Source organism: Salmo trutta, chromosome 2, assembly GCF_901001165.1.
Source record: "Salmo trutta chromosome 2, fSalTru1.1, whole genome shotgun sequence".
Classification (NCBI taxonomy): domain Eukaryota; kingdom Metazoa; phylum Chordata; class Actinopteri; order Salmoniformes; family Salmonidae; genus Salmo; species Salmo trutta.
In genome coordinates, this window is record NC_042958.1 from 43,805,249 (window position 1) to 43,827,176 (window position 21,928).

General features: G+C 41.9%; 1 protein-coding gene across 1 annotated transcript in view; it reads left to right on the forward strand.

Annotated features, from left to right (window-relative positions):
* Positions 1 to 211: 211 nt before the first annotated feature.
* Positions 212 to 21,928, forward strand: part of LOC115155607 (zinc finger MIZ domain-containing protein 1) — a 387,284-nt gene continuing 365,567 nt past the window's right edge. The window contains exon 1 of the mRNA XM_029702387.1: positions 212 to 466. The gene's annotated coding sequence lies outside the window, so the exon portion shown is untranslated. The remainder of the gene's footprint in view (positions 467 to 21,928) is intronic.

Consider the following 21,928-nt stretch of genomic DNA (forward strand, 5'->3'; position numbering starts at 1 on the left):
TATTTGTGTTTATTACCAATTTTTCACAAAAACAATGACCTATTCCTAAAAATAATAAATTATTATTATCATTAAATACGTCTACGTTTAATTATCCCGTTATATAATGAAATAACACCGTGTTTATAGCGTAACAGATGTCAAATTCTTCCAGGCGACAAGCTCAGTCCATTCCAGTCTTCCTGTACATGTTACGGCTCCTCACTGTAATCCGCTACACATTTTGTTCCTAACCACCAAGCATGGCCCTTTGGGAATAGAATGGCCAATGTAATTTGACACTTCAACTTACTGCGCTCTCTCTATCTTAGTTGATTCACCTACTGACGTTGAACCCCAGTCATTCTCAGTGGTAGTGTGACTAGAGGAAGATCATTTCCAAAAAAAAAACAAAAAAAAAAACAAGATCCTGAAATGTACTAAAGAGGACTTTCTCCGAGTCGTTTCGCCACTCGCTTTAAATCTGGTAAGTTAAGTTACGTGATTGTTCTGTTGGTTGCAGCCTGTGTCTGTCGCGTTGAACACATCTCGCTCGGGAGGGTTTTGTGATTCTTTCTACCAGTTGGTTCGCTGGGATTGTTTCCCCGACAATGGAGTGACCACTTGAAGCGACATTTAGGGCGCTTGTCGTGTAATCAATGCTGCGACGTCGCTGGACGGAGATAGAGACGTATTTTGTAGGGTAGTCGGCAGGTTGTGCATTTCCTCCGTTATAGCCGAGATGCCGTAGCCTGGTATTGACGGCGGCGGATGTGTTGTTTCGTAGATTTTTTTGGTGGATCAAGACTCGGATCAGTCCAGCAGTGTGTGTGTGTGTGCGGGTTTAGATATGTGGGTCGTGTCTTGGTGGTCACTTTTAGGAGATTGCATTGGTGTAGAGCGAGACACATGGCAGTGCAACAATCTTTCTTTGTCATGTGTCAAAATTCCATTAATAAAATCAGCGTTACATTATTAACAACCATTGGAATATATCATACAATGTGATTTACTTAACCTGCTGTTTAGGGTAGCCTATTCATAATAAATATGCGTCATAATTCCTAATGATCCCATGTAGGTTATAGGCTAAGGTTAGCCTATATTATTTTGTAATACGTTTATCATTAGCCTACTACTTGTGTGTGCAGAAGTTACACGCCTGATAGGGGTTGTTTTGTTGGTGTTGGTGTTAACCCACTGTTATTACTGTTGTAGTGGGTTGAACTCATTCAGTCCCTGAATTCTGGCGGTGTGTCTGGATCTGAATCCAGAAGGGACTGAAGGTGGGCCTCTCTCACACAGAACTAGCTTTCCTTTCATAGCTGCCTGTACATCTGTCTAGGAAGAACCGCCAAGCGGGGAAATAGAAGCCAGGAGCACACCACCCTAGCTGCTCTGCTTTCTAATCACTGTCAGAGATAGACTCCCTCTCCCTTTCTCTCTCTCTCTCCCTTTCTCTCTCTCTTTCTGTCTCTCTTCTGTCTCTCTCCCTTTCTCTCTTTCTGTCTCTCTCCCCTCTCTCTCCCTTTCTCTCTCTCTTTCTGTCTCTCTCCCTTTCTCTCTCTCTTTCTGTCTCTCTCTCCCCTCTCTCTCTTGAGAGCCACTTAAAAAGTAGACTATTGTTATAATTTTTAAAAATAATAATATTCAGATAAATCTACCAATTGTTGCATGCCACTATATTTGTCTACTTTGGCTGTAAAGTATGTTTTGGGAGTGTCTACTTCTCGACTATTGGGATTTTATAAATAAAGAACAGGGAGAGAAACACATGTTTCTAGTCTTTGTGCTGAGAGAGAGGTCCAAGATGGGTTTTCATGTTTTCAATAGGTGACCTGACTAAAAGTCAACCTCTCTCTCTACTGCTCTCTCTCTCTACTGCTCTCTCTCTCTACTGCTCTCTCTCTCTACTGCTCTCTCTCTCCATCTACTGCTCTCTCTCCCTCTACTGCTCTCTCTCTACTGCTCTCTCTCTCTCTCTACTGCTCTCTCTCTCTCTCTACTGCTCTCTCTCTCTCTCTCTCTCTCTACTGCTCTCTCTCTCTCTACTGCTCTCTCTCCCTCTACTGCTCTCTCTCTCCTCTACTGCTCTCTCTCCCTCTACTGCTCTCTCTCCCTCTACTGCTCTCTCTCCCTCTACTGCTCTCTCTCTCCCTCTACTGCTCTCTCTCTCCCTCTACTGCTCTCTCTCTCCCTCTACTGCTCTCTCTCTCCCTCTACTGCTCTCTCTCTCCCTCTACTGCTCTCTCTCTCCCTCTACTGCTCTCTCTCTCCCTCTCTGCTCTCTCTCCCTCTCTGCTCTCTCTCCCTCTCTGCTCTCTCTCCCTTACTGCTCTCTCTCCCTCTACTGCTCTCTCTCCCTCTACTGCTCTCTCTCCCTCTACTGCTCTCTCTCCCTCTCTCTCTCTTCTGCTCTCTCCTGCTCTCTCTCTCTCTCTCTCTACCTCTCTACCCCATCAGAACAGCAGTGTGTGTCTGAGTGGCATTGGGCCTGTCCACGTGTAGCAGTGATTCAGCGTTTGAAACTTGGCTTGTAGATTCAAACTATTAAATAGGACCTTCATTACTTGTGGCAGTAATTGGTTATTGGTTCATCATCGTCTTTCAAGTTTACTCTTTTGTAAAAATTAGGATGGGATATGAGTGACATCCCAAAGGGTCAAGGATCAAAGCGAGGCACTCGATGGAACCTGTAAAGAAGCATTGATTTAAGGTAGCAGCCCTGTCTCTCTGACCATTTGTCTGTTAGGTGACATGTTGCTTGATCAGTGTCTGGATTCCAATAGAATCCTTCAATCTCAAGGACTGGAGAGCTTCTCCTCCCCTCCTCCTTCTCCCTCTCTCCCCCTCCATCCTCCCCATCCTTCCCCTCCGCAACCTCTCAGGGGGCCCCCAAGTTGAGCCTGTGAATTATCAAAGGGCAGACACACAGACTCTACCATGCTGACCTCAGCTGTAGCCTCTCATACCAACCAAGGGAAAGGTGTTAGCTGTAGCCTCCTCTACCAACCAAGGGAAAGGTGTTAGCTGTAGCCTCCTCTACCAACCAAGGGAAAGGTGTTAGCTGTAGCCTCCTCTACCAACCAAGGGAAAGGTGGTAGCTGTAGCCTCCTCTACCAACCAAGGGAAAGGTGGTAGCTGTAGCCTCTCCGACCAACCAAGGGAAAGGTGTTAGCTGTAGCCTCCTCTACCAACCAAGGGAAAGGTGTTAGCTGTAGCCTCCTCTACCAACCAAGGGAAAGGTGTTAGCTGTAGCCTCCTCTACCAACCAAGGGAAAGGTGTTAGCTGTAGCCTCCTCTACCAACCAAGGGAAAGGTGTTAGCTGTAACCTCCTCTACCAACCAAGGGAAAGGTGTTAGCTGTAGCCTCTCCGACCAACCAAGGGAAAGGTGTTAGCTGTAGCCTCCTCTACCAACCAAGGGAAAGGTGTTAGCTGTAGCCTCCTCTACCAACCAAGGGAAAAGTGTTAGCTGTAGCCTCCTCTACCAACCAAGGGAAAAGTGTTAGCTGTAGCCTCCTCTACCAACCAAGGGAAAGGTGTTAGCTGTAGCCTCCTCTACCAACCAAGGGAAAGGTGTTAGCTGTAGCCTCCTCTACCAACCAAGGGAAAGGTGTTAGCTGTAGCCTCCTCTACCAACCAAGGGAAAGGTGTTAGCTGTAACCTCCTCTACCAACCAAGGGAAAGGTGTTAGCTGTAGCCTCCTCTACCAACCAAGGGAAAGGTGTTAGCTGTAGCCTCCTCTACCAACCAAGGGAAAGGTGTTAGCTGTAACCTCCTCTACCAACCAAGGGAAAGGTGTTAGCTGTAGCCTCTCCGACCAACCAAGGGAAAGGTGTTAGCTGTAGCCTCCTCTACCAACCAAGGGAAAGGTGTTAGCTGTAGCCTCCTCTACCAACCAAGGGAAAAGTGTTAGCTGTAGCCTCCTCTACCAACCAAGGGAAAAGTGTTAGCTGTAGCCTCCTCTACCAACCAAGGGAAAGGTGTTAGCTGTAGCCTCCTCTACCAACCAAGGGAAAGGTGTTAGCTGTAGCCTCCTCTACCAACCAAGGGAAAGGTGTTAGCTGTAGCCTCCTCTACCAACCAAGGGAAAGGTGTTAGCTGTAACCTCCTCTACCAACCAAGGGAAAGGTGTTAGCTGTAGCCTCCTCTACCAACCAAGGGAAAGGTGTTAGCTGTAGCCTCCTCTACCAACCAAGGGAAAGGTGTTAGCTGTAGCCTCCTCTACCAACCAAGGGAAAGGTGTTAGCTGTAGCCTCCTCTACCAACCAAGGGAAAGGTGTTAGCTGTAGCCTCCTCTACCAACCAAGGGAAAGGTGTTAGCTGTAGCCTCCTCTACCAACCAAGGGAAAGGTATAAGGAATGCTCTTCAGTTTGCTGTGGTGTTTTAGCTCATTGGATGGATAACACAGCTCAACTTTTTCTCACTTTTAAAATCAAATCAAATTTTGTCACATGTGCCGAATACAACAGACCTTACTGTAAAAATGCTTAGCTACAAGCCCTTAACCAACAATGCAGTTCAAGGAATAGAGTTAAGAAAGGCAGTCCTTCCACCAACACTACCAACACTACCACACACCATACCATAACACCACCACACCAACACCACACCACCCACCGTGTAATAAAAGTCCCATGATGGTAGAGACTGTCCATTACTGCTCATCACATATTAACCATCATTTATTCACATTACTTTACTTTATTAAAATATTTCAGTTGTTGTGTTTATTACATTTGTTTCAGGCCTTTTTGATGTCTTTATTATTTCATTCCAAGTCATCATCTCATCTCTACAGAGTTGCTGTCTGACAAAAATCACTATTTTAGTTGTTCTTCCAAAGTAAATAAGGCATAATTTAATGACTGCTGAATACCAACTATTAAATCACTTTGATCATGTATTTTCAGGATAAAGATACCAATCGAACCAACGTTGGTCAATTACTTGTTTAAAAACTGGGGTAAAAAAAAAAAAAGATTTGGGTTAATCGCTCAGTACTAACTAATGTATAAGTCAGATTCCCTGACTGGTATTCACTGACTGACCTAGTTAAATTGATTCAGTGGTGTGAGACTGGCCATAATAATAAAGCCATTCTCCTGCTCTCACTTGTAGGAGTGTTATTCAGACCCTTTGCTCAGTTCTTTGTTGAAGCACCTTTGGCAGCGATTACAACAGTCTTCTTGGGTATGACGCTACAAGCTTGGCACACCTGTATTTGGGGAGTTTCTCCCATTCTTCTCTGCAGATCCTCTTAAGCTCTGTCAGGTTGAATGGGAAGCGTTGCTGCACAGCTATTTTCAGGTCTCTCCAGAGATGTTCGATCGTGTTCATGTCCGGGCTCTGGCTGGGCCACTCAAGGACATTCAGAGACTTCTCCCGAAGCCACTCCTGTGTTGTCTTGGCAACAACTTAGGGTTGTTGTCCTGTTGGAAGGTGAACCTTCGCCCCAGTCTGAGGTCCTGAGTGCTCTGGAGCAGGTTTTCATCAAGGATCTCTCTGTACTTTGCTCTGTTCATCTTTGCCTCAATCCAGATTACTCTCCCAGTCCATGCTGCTGAAAAACATCCCCAAAGCATGATGCTACCACCACCATGCTTCACCGTAGGGATGGTGCCAGCTTTCCTCCAGACGTGGCGCTTGGCATGCAGGCCAAAGAGTTCAATCTTGGTTTCATCAGACCAGAGAATCTTGTTTCTCATGGTCTGAGAGTCTTCAGGTGCCTTTAGGCAAACTCCAAGAGGGCTGTCATCTGCCTTTAACTGAGGAGTGACTTCCATCTGGCCACTCTACCATAAAGGCCTGATTGGTGGAGTGCTGCAGAGATGGCTGCCCTTCTGGAAGTTTCTCCCATCTCCACAGAGGAACTCTAGAGCTCTGTCAGTGACCATCGGGTTCTTGGTCACCTCCCTGACCAAGGCCCTTCTCCCCGATTGCTCAGTTTGGCCGGGTGGCCAGCTCTTGGAAGAGTGGTTCCAAACTTCTTCCATTTAAGAATGATGGAGGCCACTGTGTTCTTGGGGACCTTCAATGCTGCAGACATTTTTTCGGACCCTTCCCCTTATCTGTGCCTCGACACAATCCTATCTCTATGGACAATTCCTTCGACCTCATGTCTTGGTTTTTGCTCTGACATGTACTGTCAACTGTGGGACCTTTATATAGACAGGTGTGTGCCTTTCCAAATCATGTCCAATCAATTTATTTTTACCACAGGTGGACTCCAAGTTGTAGAAACATCTCAAGGATGATCAATGGAACCAGCATGCATCTGATTTCAATTTTGAGTCTCATAGCAAAGGGTCTGAATACTTAGTGGCAAGAAAAGGTATGTGAACCCCTAGGCTAAGGACTTCTCCAACAGCTAATTGGAGTCCAATCAATGAGACGAGATTGGAGATGTTGGTTGGAGCTGCCTTGCCCTATAAAAAACACTCACAAAATTTGAGTTTTTATTCACAAGAAGCAAAACCTGATGAGAACCATGCCTCAAAAAAAGAGATCCCAGAAGACCTAAGATTATGAATTGTTGACTTGCATAAAGCTGGAAAGGGTTACAAAAGTATCTCTAAAAGCCTTGATGTTCACAGTCCATGGTAAGACAAATTGTCTATAAATGGAGAAAGTTCAGCACTGCTGCTACTCTCCCTAGGAGTGGCCGTCCTACAAAGATGACTGCAAGAGCACAGCGCAGAATGCTCAATGAGGTTAAGAAGAATCCTAGAGTGTCAGCTAAAGACTTACAGAAATCTCTGGAACATGCTAACATCTCTGTTGACAAGTCTACGATACGTAAAACACTAAACAAGAATGGTGTTCAAGGGAGGACACCATGCAAGAAGCCACTGCTGTCCCAAAAAATATTGCTGCATGTCTGAAGTTCGCAAAAGAGCACCTGGATGTTCCACAGAGCTTCTGGCAAAATATTCCCAAGAATATTGCTGAACTGAAACAGTTTTGTAAAGAGGACTGGTCCAAAATTCCTCCTGACCGTTGTGCAGGTCTGATCCGCAACTACAGAAAATGTTTGGTTGAGGTTATTGCTGCCAAAGGAGGGTCAACCAGTTATTAAATCCAAGGGTTCACATACTTTTCCCACCCTGCACTGTGAATGTTTACACGGTGTGTTCAATAAAGACATGAAAACGTATAATTGTTAGTGTTATTAATTTAAGCAGACTGTGTTTGTCTATTGTTGTGACCTAGATGAAGATCAGATCAAATTTTATGACCAATTTATTCAGAAATCCAGGTAATTCCAAAGGGTTCACATACTTCTTCTTGCCACTGTATGTAAAAAAAAAGGTATTTCGGTTTTTTATTTTTAATACATTTGTAAAAAAAAAAATATCAAAAAATCTGTTTTTGCTTTGTAATTATTGTGTGTAGATTCCTGAGGATTGTGTTTTATTTAATCCATTTTAGAATAAGGCTGTAGCGTAACAACAAAATGTGGAGAAAGTCAAGGGGTCTGAACACTTTCCGAAGACACTGTATATGTGATGCTTCACCTTTCTAATGACAGACAGACAGACAGACAGATGGATTCACATAATAAACTCTATTCCAGAAAGTCAGGATGGTCATACCTGTTAAGTCTGCTGTTGACTGTTAACATAGGGGTTCTATTTTATAAACACTACTCCTCAGAGAGAGAGAGAATCTGTGTTTTTGTGTGAGAGAGGGAGACCTATATATACATAATGACATTTGTAATGTCTTTATTCTTTTGAAACTTCTATGAGTGTAATGTTTACTGTTCATTTTTATTGTTTATTTCACTTTTGTATATTATCTACTTCACTTGCTTTGGCAATGTTAACATATGTTTCCCATGCCAATAAAGCCCTTAAATTGAATTGAATTGAGAGCGGGAATCTGTGTGTGTTTGTGAGAGAGAGGGATGGGAGAGGTAGTTGGGAGGGGCGCCAGACCACAGAACATTTAATCACATTATAGTGTGCACTCTGTGCTTTTCTGGTTTTGCCTAGCGCTGATGGCAGTTATTGTACAGACTGGAGGAAGGCTGGGTAGAACATAGAAACAGAATCTATAGAACATGCGTCCCCCATTCAAGTCAGTGATGTCATAATGGGTGGACTGGCACACTGATTCTATTCCTATGGTCTAGAACAGACAAGCAGACCGAGACCGATAAACAGAGATGGATAAACAGGCAGGCAGTCCAAGACACAGACAGACAGGAAGGAAGGGAATATGCGGTTGTTGACGATTGGGCGGAGAGCATGATAAATGCATAAAGGGGAAACACTGGTGTGTGTGTGTGGAATAGCCAGCCAGAGTTTTCCGGGCTGTCTAGTTGGGTCCGGGGGCAATTTTTATTTGCAGAACAAGCTCTGTTTTGGTGGCCTCTGGTACAATTGAATGTTTTGATTCCATCTGAAATACTCAGCAAAATGATTGAACACTTTAACGGGTTTACCGCCCAGATTGGTAAAAGACATTGTGGTATCGAGCAGAAAGATGTGGAGTGATTACATACAAAACCAGAGCAATGTTATACATAGAAGCATGTTCCTTTGGGGGATTGTTGACATACACTACCGGTCAATAGTTTTAGAACACCTACTCATTCAAGGGTTTTTCTTTATTTTTACTACATTGTAGAATAGTAGTGAAGACATCAAAACTATTAAATAACGCCTATGGTAACCGAAATCATGTAGTAACCAAAACATATATTTGAGATTCTTCAAATAACCACCCTTTGCCTTGATGACAGCTTTTCACACTCTTGGCATTCTCACAACCAGCTTCACCTGGAATGCTTTTCCAACAGACTTGAAAGAGATCCCACAAATGCTGAGCACTTGTTGGCTGCTTTTCCTTAACTCAGCGTTCCGACTCATCCCAAAACCATCTCAATTGGGTTGAGGTCGGGTGATTGTGGAAGCCAGGTCATCTGATGCAGCACTCCATTACTCTCCTTCTTGGTCAAATAGCCCTTACACTGCCTGGATGTGTTTTGGGTAGAGGTCGACCGATTTAATGGGACGGCAGGTAGCCTAGTGGTTAGAGCGTTGGACTAGTAACCGAAAGGTTGCAAGATCGAATCCCTGAGCTGACAAAATAAAAATCTGTCGTTCTGCCCCTGAAGAAGGCAGTTAACCCCTGTGCGGACGGGACGGACATCCAGCGAAAAATCCTGTCCCCATTAGCATAACAAAATTTTATAATTTTTTTTCCAAATTATATCGTTTTATAGATACACCTCTCCTGAATCGAACCACGTTGTCCGATTTCAAAAAGGCTTTACAGCAAAAGCAAAACATTAGATTATGTTAGAGGAGTATATCGTAAAAGTAGCCACATAGCCATTTTCCGACCAACCACATGCATCACAAATAACCAAAAAACAGCTAAATGCAGCACTAACCTTTGACAATCTTCATCAGATGACACACCTAGGACATCATGTTACACAATACATGCATTCTTTTGTTCGATAAAGTTCATATTTATATATAAAAACAGCATTTTACATCGGTGCGTAACGTTGACTAACTATTTTCCCTCAAATGCATCTGATGAAACAGAGCTACAATTTACTAAATTACTATTCGAAAACATTTTTAAAATGTAATATTGTCATTCTAAGATTTATAGATGAATATCTCTTGAAAGCACCTGTAATGCCAGATTTAAAAATAACTTTACTGGGTAATCACACTTTGCGATAAAAGGGGATGCGATACTCAGAACAATAGGCTAGCAATAGCAATAGGCTAGCCATCTTGGAACAATCGCATATCAAATCTAGTCTTGTATACTATTGTCAATAATCCCTTACCTTTGATTATCTTCATCCTTAGGCACTTCCAGGAATCCCAGGTCCACAACAAATGTATTTTCGTTCAAAAAAGTTCATCCTTTATGTTCCAATAGCTTGTTGTTGTTAGCGCGTTCTGAAGGCTGCACCAAAAGTTCCGACGTGCGTGGGGCTACTCTTTCAACAAAATGCATTTTTTTCTTATTTAGGTTCGTTCAAACATGTCAAACGTTGTATAACATACATCTTTAGGGCCCTTTTCAACTAGAGCTCCAATAAGATTCGAGGGGGACGATTGCATTGTGTTTCAAAACGTTTCGAAAGGGGAGGGTAACCAGGGGCGCCGGCGTCATAATGGTGATGGCCCTCTCCGTGTGACCAATTTCAACAGCGTCTCATTCATTCAGTTTTCACAGTAGGAGACTCAAATCACTTTGTAAAGACTGGGGACATCTAGTGGAAGCAATAGGAAGTGCTCAATGAACCATAGCTCACGGTGTGATTAATAGGCAACGTGATGAAGTTGAGTTCGCAATTCAGAATTCCACTTCCTGTCTCGGGGTTTTGACTGCCATATGAGTTCTGTTATACTCACAGACACCATTCAAACAGTTTTAGAAACTTTAGGGTGTTTTCTATCCACAAGTATTAATTATATGCATATCCTAGCTTCTGAGTTTGAGTAGTAGGCCGTTTAAAATGGGCACACATTTTTTTCTAAATGCGCTGTGGCGCCCCCTATCCTAGGCGACCGTCAAGAGGTTAACAACCCACTGTTCCTAGGCCATCATTGAAAATAAGAATTTGTTCTTAACTGTCTTGCCTAGTTAAATAAATGTAAAAAAATAATTGGCATGGCCGATTTCAAGTTTTCATAATAATCGGTTATTGGCATTTTTGGATACCGAATTGTTCATAATTATGACAACATTGAAGTTTGTGGAATATTTAGACTTAGGGATGCCACCCATTAGATAAAATACGGAACGGTTCCGTATTTCACTGAAAGAATAAACGTTTTGATTTCGAAATGATATTTCCGGATTTGACCATATTAATGACCAAAGGCTCGTATTTCTGTGTGTTATTCTATTATAATTAAGTCTATGATTTGATATTTGATAGAGCAGGCTGACTGAGCGGTGGTAGGCAAAAGCAGGCTTGTAAGCATTCATTCAAACAGCACTTTCCTGCGTTTGCCAGCAGCTCTTCGCTGTGCTTCAAGCATTGCGCTGTTTATAACTTCAAGCCTATCAACTCCAGAGATTAGGCTGGCAATACTATAGTGCCTATAAGAACATCCAATAGTCAAAGGTATATGAAATACAAATGGTATAGAGATATAGTCCTATAATAACTACAACCTAAAACTTCTTACCTGGGAATATTGAAGACTCATGTTAAAAGGAACCACCAGCTTTCATAAGTTCTCATGTTCTGAGCAAGGAACTTAAAACCTGTTAGGGATAGGGGGCAGTATTTGCACGGCCGGATAAAAAACGTACCCGATTTAATCTGGTTACTACTCCTGCACAGTAACTAGAATATGCATATAATTGTTTGATTTGGATAGGAAACACCCTAAAGTTTCTAAAACTGTTTGAATGGTGTCTGTGAGTATAACAGAACTCATTTGGCAGGCCAAAACCTGAGAAGATTCCAAACAGGAAGCGTTCTCTCTAACTATTTCTTGGCCTTCTTGATCATCTCTAACCAAAACAGGGGATCTCTGGCATAACGTGACATTTTCTAACGCTCCCATAGGCTCTCAGAAGGCGCCAGAACGATGAATGGTGGCTCTGCAGGCTATGGCTGAAAAACATATATATATAATGACCATTGCTCGTGTTTCTTGGCCCAAGCAAGTCTCTTCTTCTTATTGGTGTCCTTTAGTAGTGGTTTCTTTGCAGCAATTCACCATGAAGGCCTGATTCACGCAGTCTCTTCTGAACAGTTGATGTTGCGATGTGTCTGTTACTTGAACTCTGAAGCATTTATTTGGGCTGCAATTTCTGAAGCTGGTAACTCCTAATGAACTTATCCTCTGCAGCAGAGGTAACTCTGGGTCTTCCTTTCCTGTGGCGGTCCTCATGAAAGCCAGTTTCATCATAGCTCTTGATGGTTTTTGCAACTGTCCTTGAAGAAACTTTCAAAGTTCTTGAAATTTTCCAGATTGACTGACCATCATGTTTTAAAGTAATGATGGACTGTCATTTCTCTTTGCTTATTTGAGCTGTTCTTGCTGTAATATGGACTTGGTCTTTTTAACAAAATACCAAATAGGGTTATCTTCTGTATACCCCCCCCCCCCCCCCCCCCCCCCCCTTGTCACAACACAACTGATAGGCTCAAACGCATTAAGAAGGAAATACATTCCACAAATTAACTTTTTAAGAAGGCAAACCTGTTAATTGAAATGCATTCCAGGTGGCTACCTCATGAAGCTGGTTGAGAGAATACCAAGAATGTGCAAAGCTGTCATCAAGGCAAAGGGTGGCTAATTGAAGAATTGATTTGTTTAACACTTTTTCAGTTACTACATGATTCCATATGTGTTGTTTCAAAGTTTTGATCTCTTCGCTACAATTTTACAATGTAGAAAATAGTCAAAATAAAGAAAAACCCTTGAGAGTAGGTGTTCTAAATACAATTTACCGGTAGTGTACATTTGAATCTAAAAGCATTATTGATTAAATTCATTATTTAAATTTGGCATATTTATGAAATGTTGGACATATCCAGGCCTCCTTTTAAGACTCCATAATGTTTAGTCTGTAAGTTCTACAAAGAATGTGTGTCATGAAGATTTACCACTTGCTCTGTAATATGAGTAATATTTTGCATTAATTTAGGAATATTGAAACATATAAACATGAATGTTGAGAAACTAAAATGTTGATATTGTTGAACATAATGTACGTTAAGGGCATATCAAGTTCCAGAGGGGGATCTCTGCTACTTTTAAAGTTATGACCCATTTTTATATAGAGAAATTGGCAATTTAACCAATCACAGCCCTCCTTTTACTTGTGTCCTTGCACATCCTGCAAGTATGCGGCAGGTAGCCTAGTGGTTAGAGCGTTGGACTAGTAACTGGATGGTTGCAAGATCGATCTAATGTGTTATATTATCCTACATTAATTTCACATTTCCACAAACTTCAAAGTGTTTCCTTTCAAATTGTATCAAGAATATGCATATCCTTGCTTCAGGTCCTGAGCTACAGGCAGTTAGATTTGGGCCCTGAGCTACAGGCAGTTAGATTTGGGCCCTGAGCTACAGGCAGTTAGATTTGGGCCCTGAGCTACAGGCAGTTAGATTTGGGCCCTGAGCTACAGGCAGTTAGATTTGGGCCCTGAGCTACAGGCAGTTAGATTTGGGCGCTGAGCTACAGGCAGTTAGATTTGGGCGCTGAGCTACAGGCAGTTAGATTTGGGCGCTGAGCTACAGGCAGTTAGATTTGGGCGCTGAGCTACAGGCAGTTAGATTTGGGCCCTGAGCTACAGGCAGTTAGATTTGGGCCCTGAGCTACAGGCAGTTAGATTTGGGTGCTGAGCTACAGGCAGTTAGATTTGGGCCCTGAGCTACAGGCAGTTAGATTTGGGCGAATATTGAAAAAAGGGTCTGATCCTTGAAATGAATGTAATATATTGGAGCATGCATATATCCTATACATGGGGGGTGCTACTATCATTAAGACTTATGACCTGTGGCCCAAATGATGCAACATAGTGGATATACATGCATAAACTGAAGCGTTTGGGTTTGCCCATCTGCATTTACCCCACTGGACACAATATCCTGATTTGTAATAATATATATTACAAAGTAAGTCATTTTCCCTTTTTTAAGAGCTCTGTTGAGCAGTTGTCCCTAAACCATGCTTGAAGCTCCGGTTGTAATTGCATTTTTAAAACGATGCCAGCAATTGTAGGAGCCGAGCAATAAGGGGGGGGGGGGATCCCCATCTTTTTAACAAAGGCCATCAAAACTGCTTTCAAAGGTGTTTTTCCCACCCATTGCATTAAGATTTTGTTGTGCATTGATTGCTTGACAGAATGCATGTTTCTCTCCCTATGGCACTCGCAACTTTGAATACGCCTTCGACATAAATATTTATCTGGCATAGAACGCACAGCAACAAGCCCACTAGGTAAACTACTCTGCTATGGATTTGTTCTGTTCATTACTCATCTTGTTGGCAGAGGATAAAGTTCATGTAGCCAGTTCCTCCTCCGTTACAACGTGCATGTCCTTCATAGGCTAATGCTGACTTTTCTGACTAGCCAATTGAAATTTTCAAATCAAAATGGGGAAAAAGTAGCCGGCAGAAAACGAGTCTGTTACCGGCTGTTTAGACGTGTGTGTGTGTGTGTGTGTGTGTGTGTGTGTGTTTTAGTGGGTCAGCAACAGAAACAGCAGAACACATTTGATTCATTAAATGGGTCTGACATAGTTGATTGAAGTTCGCTTGATGCCACGGTTGTTGATGCTAGGCTGAAATTACACTGTTGTCTTGTCTCGATCCTCAACTGTCAGGTCAGAGGTCATAGCTGGACTGTAATGAAAACCACAACTGTCAGGTCAGAGGTCATAGTTGGACTGTATAATGAAAACCACAAGTGTCAGGTCAGAGGTCATAGTTGGACTGTAATGAAAATCACAAGTGTCAGGTCAGAGGTCATAGTTGGACTGTAATGAAAACCACAAGTCAGAAACATAATACAGCTTCACATTATAAACATGAAAAAAACTAAAATGTTGGTTTCTCAATGTTGCTGACTGGTCTACAAAGAAAGGAATTCAAATGTGCATTGTTCTTTTCAAAACTCAACCACTCTATGCTGTGCTAATTAAACAAGCTAAATTAGTTCCTCTTATAAAGAAAAGCTTGACTTTTTGAAAATGAATAGCGTATGGTTAAAATCAAGATACATGGATAGCGTATGGTTAAAATCAAGATAATGGATAGCCTATGGTTAAAATCAAGATACATGGATAGCGTATGGTTAAAATCAAGATACATGGATAGCGTATGGATAAAATCAAGATACATGGATAGCGTATGGATAAAATCAAGATACATGGATAGCGTATGGATAAAATCAAGATACATGGATAGCGTATGGATAAAATCAAGATACATGGATAGATTATGGATAAAAGCAAGACAAATGGATAGTGTATGGTTAAAATCAAGACGAATGGATAGTGTATGGTTAAAATCAAGATGAATGGATAGTGTATGGATAAAATCAAGATGTATGGATAAAATCAAGATAAATGGATAGCGTATGGTTAAAATCAAGATGTATGGATAAAATCAAGATAAATGGATAGCGTATGGTTAAAATCAAGACAAATGGATAGCGTATGGTTCAAATCAAGATGAATGGATAGCGTATGGTTCAAATCAAGATGAATGGATAGCGTATGAATAAAATCAAGATGAATGGATAGCGTATGGTTCAAATCAAGATGAATGGATAGCGTATGGTTAAAATCAAGATACATGGATAGCGTATGGTTAAAATCAAGATAATGGATAGCCTATGGTTAAAATCAAGATACATGGATAGCCTATGGTTAAAATCAAGATACATGGATAGCGTATGGTTAAAATCAAGATAATGGATAGCGTATGGATAAAATCAAGATGAATGGATAGCGTATGGTTCAAATCAAGATGAATGGATAGCGTATGGTTCAAATCAAGATGAATGGATAGCGTATGGTTCAAATCAAGATGAATGGATAGCGTATGAATAAAATCAAGATGAATGGATAGCGTATGGTTCAAATCAAGATGAATGGATAGCGTATGGTTCAAATCAAGATGAATGGATAGCGTATGGTTCAAATCAAGATGACAATGTCTTTCCCTTCCGTGACAAACCTATTGCAAATATCACCTAACCACAGACTACATTCAAATGAAGACTCAGCGTAAACAGGGCCAATCTTAAACATATTGCATATGCAAATATATATTGAAATATAACATTTTAATAAAACAGGATGATGAAGGTTCACAGGAGTAACAAGTAAATGTAGACCTACCAATTTCCTAGTATTTTTACTGATATTAAGTGATTTAACTTGTACCAAATCGGTAGAATTGCAATTGAAATGGCTACAAGGGGACATTAAAGTAGTCACAAGCCACAGTTGAGTCTCCTGTTACTGTCCTCTCTTCCACTAACATACTGTTATGTTCAGCTCATAGTATCTCCTGTTACTGTCCTCCCTTCCACTGTCATACTGTTATGTTCAGCTCATAGTGTCTCCTGTTACTGTCCTCCCTTCCACTGACATACTTTTATGTTCAGCTCATAGTGTCTCCTGTTACTGTCCTCTCTTCCACTAACATACTGTTATGTTCAGCTCATAGTGTCTCCTGTTACTGTCCTCCCTTCCACTGACATACTGTTATGTTCAGCTCATAGTGTCTCCTGTTACTGTCCTCTCTTCCGCTGTCATACTGTTATGTTCAGCTCATAGTGTCTCCTGCTACTGTCCTCTCTTCCACTAACATACTGTTATGTTCAGCTCATAGTGTCTCCTGTTACTGTCCTCCCTTCCACTGACATAGTGTTATGTTCAGCTCATAGTGTCTCCTGTTACTGTCCTCCCTTCCACTGGCTGTTATGTTCAGTTCATAGTGTCTCCTGTTACTGTCCTCTCTTCCACTGGCTGTTATGTTCAGCTCATAGTGTCTCCTGTTACTGTCCTCTCTTCCACTGACATACTGTTATGTTCAGCTCATAGTGTCTCCTGTTACTGTCCTCCCTTCCACTAACATACTGTTATGTTCAGCTCATAGTGTCTCCTGCTACTGTCCTCTCTTCCACTAACATACTGTTATGTTCAGCTCATAGTGTCTCCTGTTACTGTCCTCTCTTCCACTAACATACTGTTATGTTCAGCTCATAGTGTCTCCTGCTACTGTCCTCTCTTCCACTAACATACTGTTATGTTCAGCTCATAGTGTCTCCTGTTACTGTCCTCTCTTCCACTAACATACTGTTATGTTCAGCTCATAGTGTCTCCTGTTACTGTCCTCTCTTCCACTAACATACTGTTATGTTCAGCTCATAGTGTCTCCTGTTACTGTCCTCTCTTCCACTAACATACTGTTATGTTCAGCTCATAGTGTCTCCTGTTACTGTCCTCTCTTCCACTAACATACTGTTATGTTCAGCTCATAGTGTCTCCTGTTACTGTCCTCCCTTCCACTGACATACTGTTATGTTCAGCTCATAGTGTCTCCTGCTACTGTCCTCTCTTCCACTAACATACTGTTATGTTCAGCTCATAGTGTCTCCTGTTACTGTCCTCTCTTCCACTAACATACTGTTATGTTCAGCTCATAGTGTCTCCTGTTACTGTCCTCTCTTCCACTAACATACTGTTATGTTCAGCTCATAGTGTCTCCTGTTACTGTCCTCCCTTCCACTAACATACTGTTATGTTCAGCTCATAGTGTCTCCTGTTACTGTCCTCTCTTCCACTAACATACTGTTATGTTCAGCTCATAGTGTCTCCTGTTACTGTCCTCTCTTCCACTAACATACTGTTATGTTCAGCTCATAGTGTCTCCTGTTACTGTCCTCTCTTCCACTAACATACTGTTATGTTCAGCTCATAGTGTCTCCTGTTACTGTCCTCTCTTCCACTAACATACTGTTATGTTCAGCTCATAGTGTCTCCTGCTACTGTCCTCTCTTCCACTGACTGTTATGTTCAGCTCATAGCTGTTTTCTTTCTGTCATCTGGTGGTCAACCCAAGAATGTTAAAACAGTCTGGGCAATCTGATACTCTCTCTCCAAATGTGGTCTTGTTTGGGGGCGGAGCTCATTCCTAGCCACCGTGCTTCTACACCTGCATTGCTTGCTGTTTGGGGGTTTTAGGCTGGGTTTCTGAACAGCACTTTGAGTCATCAGCTGATGTAAGAAGGGCTTTATAAATACATTTGATTTTGAGTAAAATAATTGCCAGTGTTTAGATTAATACCCAAATATGCAAAATAAGGATATTGTATATTTCTACTTTTTGTGTACCTATTCAGCATACATCACCTTGAAGAGAATAACATTCATATCCACAATTATGTATTTCTGTGTAGTACAGATCAGGGACCCATGTTGTCATTTTGTTACAGTAATTCCGTTACCAGATGTAAATCCACTTCCTACTGTGGTTTTAATAAGCTTTTTTAAAATTTTACTCACATTTTCATTTCATTGATGACGTCACATTCTTTCTGCAGAACTCTTGGAATCTTAATAGGAGCAGATATTTAAGAGTTTTTGGAAAATGTGGCCGCATAAATAAGAGGAGGTAGTGTGGGAGAGGGTGAGGGTGAGGGGGAAGGTAAGGAGTGAGAATGAGGAGGTAGTGTGGGAGAGGGTGAGGGAGAGGGTGAGGGGGAAGGTAAGGAGTGAGAATGAGAGGAGGTAGTGTGGGAGAGGGTGAGGGTGAGGGGGAAGGTAAGGAGTGAGAATGAGAGGAGGTAGTGTGGGAGAGGGTGAGGGAGAGGGTGAGGGGGAAGGTAAGGAGTGAGAATGAGAGGAGGTAGTGTGGGAGAGGGAGAGGGTGAGGGGGAAGGTAAGGAGTGAGAATGAGAGGAGGTAGTGTGGGAGAGGGTGAGGGGGAAGGTAAGGAGTGAGAATGAGAGGAGGTAGTGTGGGAGAGGGAGAGGGTGAGGGGGAAGGTAAGGAGTGAGAATGAGAGGAGGTAGTGTGGGAGAGGGAGAGGGTGAGGGGGAAGGTAAGGAGTGAGAATGAGAGGAGGTAGTGTGGGAGAGGGTGAGGGTGAGGGGGAAGGTAAGGAGTGAGAATGAGAGGAGGTAGTGTGGGAGAGGGTGAGGGGGAAGGTAAGGAGTGAGAATGAGGGGAGGTAGTGTGGGAGAGGGTGAGGGAGAGGGTGAGGGGGAAGGTAAGGAGTGAGAATGAGAGGAGGTAGTGTGGGAGAGGGAGAGGGTGAGGGGGAAGGTAAGGAGTGAGAATGAGGGGAGGTAGTGTGGGAGAGGGTGAGGGGGAAGGTAAGGAGTGAGAATGAGGGGAGGGAGGCTAAAGACATTCTCTGTACAGTGTGTTTGTAAATCCCAGTTAATTTGTCCTTTCAGAGAACAATGAGACATGACCCCCCCCCCCCCCCCCACGGGGCCATGCTGGATTTAACTCCAGTTTCACAGAATCCCTTTCATTACTCAGCTGAGGTGTGGATTGTGGGTATCTCTCTCACCTAGAAACCTCCCCCTAACACACGTTAGACCGGTCAACAGCATTCAGAGACTATCTATGGCATACTGAGGCCTCGGGCCGTGCTGCTGCTCCAGTTTCAACTGGAACCCTGACCTGTTCACCGGATGTGCTACCTGTCCCAGACCTGCTGTTTTCAACTCTCTAGAGACAGCAGGAGCGGTAGAGATACTCTCAATGATCGGCTATGAAAAGCCAACTGACATTTACTCTTGAGGTGCTGACTTGTTGCACCCTCTACAACTACTGTGATTATTATTATTTGACCCTGCTGGTCATTTATGAACATTTGAACATCTTGGTCATGTTCTGTTATAATCTCCACCCGGCACAGCCAGAAGAGGACTGGCCACCCCTCATAGCCTGGTTCCTCTCTAGGTTTCTTCCTAGGTTTTGGCCTTTCTAGGGAGTTTTTCCTAGCCACTGTGCTTCTACACCTGTATTTCTTGCTGTTTGGGGTTTTAGGCTGGGTTTCTGTACAGCACTTTGAGACATCAGCTGATGTAAGAAGGGCTATATAAATATATTTGATTTGGAGCTAATGTTCTCAGTGCTGGCTTTTTCGTTGGTGATGACATTAGAGAATGCTTCCTTCCTGATACTTTACATTCGGCGGATTCAAGTGTAGCTAGCCTAGCCCACATCCTAGTCATTGTCACACCTTTTGTATTTAGTAGCCTCGGCACTATAGTAAATAGAGAATTTGCATTATCTATAGCCTACACAGTGTAGGTCATCTTGTAGTACATATAGGGATGTGAAATGGTCCCTCCAAGTATACCCAAATATACCTGGGTACTGTTTAATTTATACCCAAATAAACCTGGGTTCTGTTTAATTTATACCCAAATATACCTGGGTACTGTTTCATTTATAGCCACATATACCTGGGTGCTGTTGTTTAATTTATAGCCACATATACCTGGGTGCTGTTGTTTAATTTATAGCCACATATACCTGGGTGCTGTTGTTTCATTTATAGCAAAATATACCTGGGTGCTGTTGTTTAATTTATGCCTAACTATACCTGGGTGCTGTTGTTTAATTTATAGCCACATATACCTGGGTGCTGTTGTTTAATTTAGACCCAAATATACCTGGGTGCTGTTGTTTAATTTATAGCCACATATACCTGGGTGCTGTTGTTTCATTTATAGCAAAATATACCTGGGTGCTGTTTAATTTATGCCTAAATATACCTGGGTGCTGTTGTTTAATTTATAGCCACATATACCTGGGTGCTGTTGTTTAATTTAGACCCAAATATACCTGGGTGCTGTTGTTCAATTTATACCTAAATATACCTGGGTGCTGTTTAATTTGGACCCAAATATACCTGGGTGCTGTTGTTTAATTCATACCCAAATATACCTGGGTGCTGTTGTTTAATTTATAGCCAAATATACCTGGGTGCTGTTGTTTAATTTATAGCCAAATATACCTGGGTGCTGTTTAATTTATACCTAAATATACCTGGGTGCTGTTTAATTTATAGCCACATATACCTGGGTGCTGTTGTTTAATTTATAGCCACATATACCTGGGTGCTGTTGTTTAATTTATAGCCACATATACCTGGGTGCTGTTGTTTAATTTAGACCCAAATATACCTGGGTGCTGTTGTTTAATTTATAGCCAAATATACCTGGGTACTGTTGTTTAATTTATAGCCAAACATACCTGGGTGCTGTTGTTCATTTTATAGCCACATATACCTGGGTGCTGTTGTTTAATTTATAGCCAAATATACCTGGGTGCTGTTTAATTTATACCTAAATATACCTGAGTGCTGTTGTTTAATTTATAGCCACATATACCTGGGTGCTGTTGTTTAATTTATAGCCACAAATACCTGGGTGCTGTTGTTTAATTTATAGCCACATATACCTGGGTGCTGTTTCATTTATAGCAAAATATACCTGGGTGCTGTTGTTTAATTTATGCCTAACTATACCTGGGTGCTGTTGTTTAATTTATAGCCACATATACCTGGGTGCTGTTGTTTAATTTAGACCCAAATATACCTGGGTGCTGTTGTTCAATTTATACCTAAATATACCTGGGTGCTGTTTAATTTGGACCCAAATATACCTCGGTGCTGTTGTTTAATTCATACCCAAATATACCTGGGTGCTGTTGTTTAATTTATAGCCAAATATACCTGGGTGCTGTTGTTCATTTTATAGCCACATATACCTGGGTGCTGTTGTTTAATTTATAGCCAAATATACCTGGGTGCTGTTTAATTTATACCTAAATATACCTGGGTGCTGTTTAATTTATAGCCACATATACCTGGGTGCTGTTGTTTCATTTATAGCAAAATATACCTGGGTGCTGTTGTTTAATTTAGACGCAAATATACCTGGGTGCTGTTGTTTAATTTATAGCCAAATATACCTGGGTACTGTTGTTTAATTTATACCCAAATATACCTGGGTGCTGTTTAATTTATAGCCAAATATACCTGGGTACTGTTGTTTAATTTATAGCCACATATACCTGGGTGCTGTTGTTTAATTTATACCCAAATATACCTGGGTGCTGTTGTTTAATTTATAGCCAAATATACCTGGGTACTGTTGTTTAATTTATAGCCACATATACCTGGGTGCTGTTGTTTAATTTAGACCCAAATATACCTGGGTGCTGTTGTTCAATTTATACCTAAATATACCTGGGTGCTGTTTAATTTGGACCCAAATATACCTCGGTGCTGTTGTTTAATTCATACCCAAATATACCTGGGTGCTGTTGTTTAATTTATAGCCAAATATACCTGGGTGCTGTTGTTCATTTTATAGCCACATATACCTGGGTGCTGTTGTTTAATTTATAGCCACATATACCTGGGTGCTGTTGTTTACTTTATAGCCACATATACCT